At 35.2% G+C, this 5211-nt stretch overlaps 1 long non-coding RNA gene across 1 annotated transcript; it reads left to right on the top strand.

Annotated features, from left to right (window-relative positions):
* Nucleotides 1-3088: 3088 nt before the first annotated feature.
* Nucleotides 3089-4847, top strand: LOC113734577 (uncharacterized). The gene is made up of 3 exons (XR_003459331.2): nucleotides 3089-3265; nucleotides 4181-4334; nucleotides 4514-4847. It is a non-coding gene; the product is annotated as an uncharacterized lncRNA (long non-coding RNA).
* Nucleotides 4848-5211: the final 364 nt, after the last annotated feature.

Genomic DNA, 5211 nt, shown 5'->3' with positions numbered 1-5211 from the left:
GTTTCCTTCTCTTCACCCAATTTAGCTTAATCATCGATAACTTGATACCATATTCAGTTGTATGAATTTTTTGACTTCATATTCAAGGTGAATTCTATAAATATGAATTCCAAATTTTCCCCTATGGAAAAATCAATTCTTAATTAAGTTAGGACTTCAGTCTGCACCCAAGTGCCATTCCAGACCCTATCAGTCTTCATGGGGGTTGCCGGGTGATTGAAGGTGAGAAATGGTCGGCAACAAAGTGGATTCATGTAGACGACTTCGACAAGATTTTGGGATCCACTGATAATTGCGCAGATACAGATGAAAATTGTGAGAGATGGGCAGCCCTAGGGGAATGCAAGAAAAATCCGGAATATATGGTGGGATCACTGGAAATTCCAGGGACGTGTAGGAAGAGCTGTTAGGAGTATTATGTAGTATGATGCTTTCCCCTGACAGGCTTTCTGGTCTGAGAGAAGTAGAGTTGCCGGATACGGGGCAGGGACGGTCCTCAGAAGGACCGTCCCTGAGCGGTCCTCTCACAAAAAAAAATGAGAGGACTGCAATAGGCCACGTATAATGGGAGCAACAGCAAAGGAAAACGACGTTGTTTTAGTGAGTGAATAGGAAAAAAAATAAAAAAACATCTGAGGGGCTAACGGGCTCCGTTAAAATACCTCAGCTGTTCCGTTCCAAAAATTCCCGCTCAAATTAATGAGGCACGACTCTTCATCTGAAATGTTCAAATGAAATAGAATTTTGGTCTCCCTCCAAAAACATATCTTGTGAACATTCATTCACAATTCCAGAGTATCAGCAAAATAATATCCCTACCCCAAATTGGGAAGTTTCAGATGAGAGGTTTTTGGAGAAAGTGTATAGTGTTGCAGAAGTAACTGTTGCGGGACAAAAATTTTCATGAAGGCTGCAACAAGACGGAAGTTGGTGAGATCTAAAGCAGAGATAGACTCAATCGAATTGGACTAAACCCCAAAGGTAAGAATATTGCAAACTCATTGCACTATTTGGCTTGTTTTACGACAGAAGGGGGATGAATTTACTTGCATGATTTTGTTTGTACAACTCGTTTTAAGACAATGTGACATGAATAATGAAATTGAAATTCTGGCGAAAACTCCTAAACAAGGAAATCATATGGGTAGCATAAATTAGATACATTGAGAGCCAACTTAAAGAATGTATGCACAGGGAACTTATGCATGCCAAGTGTTTGTAAATTTGACTCAATTGATGAATTAAAGTTCTCACCTTTTAAAATCTGGTTGCATAGTATACATATATCTTGGCTAAAAGAGGTTGAGTGTGGTGGCTTGCGTAGCAAAAACTATCAGGGTAGTTGATAAGTACATTTGTACACGTTGTAACACTAGAATAACATTTGTAATACTAGAATAACACGTTGTAACATTTGTACACGTTGTAACACTAGAATAACACTAGAGTAACACTAGAAAACTATCACGGTGTAATATCATTTGTACACGTTGTAACACTAGAATAACAGCGAGTAATTATACTACCTTTAACAGCAGTAACCGTCCCTGCCCCTTCTCCACTAATTACATAGTCCATGATACTATATTGGATCAGTCTAGTAACATGATACGTAAGCCTTATATTGCAATCCAATTCTGAACAAAAACACCATCTACAACTAGTTGTTTAGATGGTGAGAATTGCAATGCACAAAACTATACACAAGTAGTTCTAAGATTAGTCAAACAGCACCATAAGTGGCAGGAAATATAAATCAGATGCACATTGCACCACTTATCAAAAAATTGTCCACAAAAGCTAACATTGCTTCAGTATTGCTAGGAGCTAAGAAGACTAGTACCTAAACTACTTCAGATACCACAAGCAAGGATTGCGGGGAACCTTTAGCACTCTCAAAACATCATAGAGAAACTGCTGGTTATAGTGTTAGAGGCCACTATTGCAGCAGTATTAATGCTAACAGAAGTTTCGGCTTGAGATCCACCATTTAGAGTAGCTTGAGCATTTGGTACAAAGGGAATTATACCTTGCTTGTTTACAGCAGCATTGGTTTTCATTGAAGACCTTCCTCTCTGCATCAGAAAAGAACAAATTTAAACTTTTTTGCTGCAAAACTTTAAATTACTCCAGTAGTGCACTAGTTCTGAATTTTGCAGCAGCAATGTATGACATTATAATGCTTACCCTCTTACACAATCGAATTGGACAAGGTGATCGATGAGATACAAGGTGAGTATCTTACATTAAATCGAATTGGACAAGGTGAGTATCTTACACAATCGAATTGGACAAGGTGAGTATCTTACACAAGGTGATCTACGAGATACAATCAGTTTACAAAAATGTACATCATGTTAGGTGTTAGTTACTTGACTATGTATATATATAAAAGAGAGATTAGATATAACGCAGAAAAAAGTAATTACATGAGTTGGAATGTATTATACAAACTTTGGTATAGTTGATATTAAAATTTCTCTATTGAGGGTACACGTTGTTAGTGGATATGGAGTAGTGCTATATGTTATGTACGCTTACATGGTCATAAATTTACAGAAGTTAGTCCATCGTTTAAATTTGTAATTGGTTGTTAGCCCTTACACACTGTCACATGCATACACATAATGTAAGAATGAATTTAATATATAGTTGTTAATTGGTTACATAGAGTTCATATAGGCATACAAATTGGGGTTTGATTAGCTATACTCTGTATATAATTGTTAACACATTATATCGTATTCACCTTATTTTGCAGCATGTCATGGGCAAAGATAGCGTCTTTTGACAAATTAATGGATATCAATCAATACTGGTGAAGCAAAGACATTAGGTATGTTTAGCCTATTTTACGATATGTTTAAGGAAATAAAGATTTTTATTTCACAAATTGGTGAAAATTAGTTACATTTGGGGTGTGTTTGTTTGAATGTAAAATGTTTTCCTGAAAATGTTTTCCAAATTTTCCTGTGTTTGGTAATCATTTTATCTTGGAAAAAGATTTATGCGGGGAATATATTTTACTTCACTTGGTGGAAAATAACTTCATCTTTTGACTTACTGAAGTTATTTTCCTTCATTAAAACGAGCGGCTCTTGCACTTCACAATAGAGCTCCCTACCCACATTCTAACAAAAACAAACAAAGACTTTGCGGCTAAAGATACAGAGAGTGGGCAATGAAGATTGGAGAGACTCAGAAATCACCAACAATATGATCATTTCTGATGGCAGCCATCTCCAACTCTGGCAAGGTGCCTTGGGTGAGATTCTTATTTAGGGCTTTGTCTTGAATATCTGTTTATTTTTTCCAAAAAAATCTGATAAAATCGGTTGTTCCAATCTAGGATTCTATCGATTTTTTTTAAATTTTGTTGCTATAATTCTTGAGAATTGTGGCACTAGTTTCACAGAGGAATTTGGATTTTTTTTTAAAGATGTTTCTTTTATCTTTAGTTTTCAGTTTTCTTTTTCTATAATTATATGAAGCTCTAGGAGTTCTGGTAAAATTTATTGCTTCACTCCCATTTTCTGACGATTCTTATTGAGGTAAGGGCTTGAGCTTGCATGATTGTTTTTGTATCAATTGATTGATAGATTAAGAAACTTCAGTAGTTTTTTTGTAAATTATCAATCAATTGGTGTCCTTAGAGTTTGATTTTGTCTTTCTATTGAGAAATTTGTTGTTAAATGTATATGGCTGTTATTGATTTCTCTGAGTGATATGAATACTGAATGTTGGAATTTCTTGTCTAGAGAATTTAAATTTTAGGATTTATGTTTTGGGATTGGGGTAAAGGTTAAGTTGTTAAGACGTTCGCAAGGTGAGGTTCTCTAGTATCTTAAATATTCATTCAGTTGCGCATATACTCTTCTGGGATTAGGGAGAAGAAAGAAGAGAAAGGAGAGAGCGTGTGTGTCGAAAGGTAAACAATAGAAAGGAATGAAATGCTCATCATTTTGAGTCAAATCAAAGAGTTTGTTTTCTTTTCTAATCATCTAGATACTTCTGTTTTCCTTTCTTTATGGCCACTATGTTAGTGCTTCATTTTTGCGCATCTTGCATATGTATTACTTATTTATTTTAAATTGTGAATGAAACAATCAAGTGAAGATTAAGTTTGTGTGCTAATATTATGTTACTCTGATGCTTTTTTCCCCTTGTTTTAATTTTGTAGAGACATACATAAATAGTGGATTATCCTAAAAGAGACTGCAATGGAATTTTGCCGGACTTGTGGGATGTTATTGCAGTATGAATTGCCGCATATGGACCGCCCTGCCAGATTCTTTTGTCCAACATGCCCATATGTATGTCACATAGATAGTAAGGTAAGTCATTATAAATCCTTGTTGAGGGTTTATTTACTGGCTATTCACAATGTCCATTGTGTCATTGCTAAGTTATCAACGCATGTAGCAGGTTAAAATAAAAAGAAAGCATCAGTTAGTTAAGAAAGAACTAGATCCTATCACGTATTAAGATATTTATTTTTCCTGTTGTGTTTCAGCATCACCTTGGAGGTGATCTACAAGTGGAAAAAAGGAGGGCTGACTGAGTACCTTGCCACTTGCCTTGGCCTTGGGAATTTGTAGGTGCAGGCCAACTGGATTTGTTCAAAGCTCTGGTCACTAAATTTTTTCCTGTAAAACGTTCACATGAACATTGGTGACGTGTTGTATAGATGTTTCCTTTTGTATCCATGATTTACTACCTAGGCAACTGATATTTTTGGGACCATTTTCCATTTGGAGATGTGATTTTCCTTTTTGTTGAGCAATATTTTATATTTTGGCTTATATTTGCCTTTGTATGTATTGAATTGTTCCAGATTTTTGATCCAACTGAGGCCAACAACATTTAAAGCAGGGATTTGAATCACTCTAGGCTTGATTAGGGTGCTTGTATGTACCAATGGTTCTAACTCTGTACCATGAATAAGATTTTTGATTATGGAGCTGAAATCTTGGTTTATATTCCAATATAGGATTCTCTGCATTTAGGTTCTTCTCCCTTTTCAAAGGAACAACATAATGACATGATACTATACCAATAAAGAATAGTGTTCAGCTAGGTTTTTGTTTGGTTTTTAACTCTTCTTTCCCAACCAATTCATTAGTATCATTAATAATTCCATTTAAGAATTCATGGTGTAATATGAATAAATATTTTATAGAAATGATAATATGATTATAATGGATAGAAACT

This window comes from Coffea arabica, chromosome 3c (assembly GCF_036785885.1).
Source record: "Coffea arabica cultivar ET-39 chromosome 3c, Coffea Arabica ET-39 HiFi, whole genome shotgun sequence".
NCBI classification, from domain to species: Eukaryota; Viridiplantae; Streptophyta; class Magnoliopsida; order Gentianales; family Rubiaceae; genus Coffea; species Coffea arabica.
The sequence above is the reverse complement of the archived record's forward strand: the minus strand, read 5'-3'. Positions and strand labels throughout refer to the sequence as shown.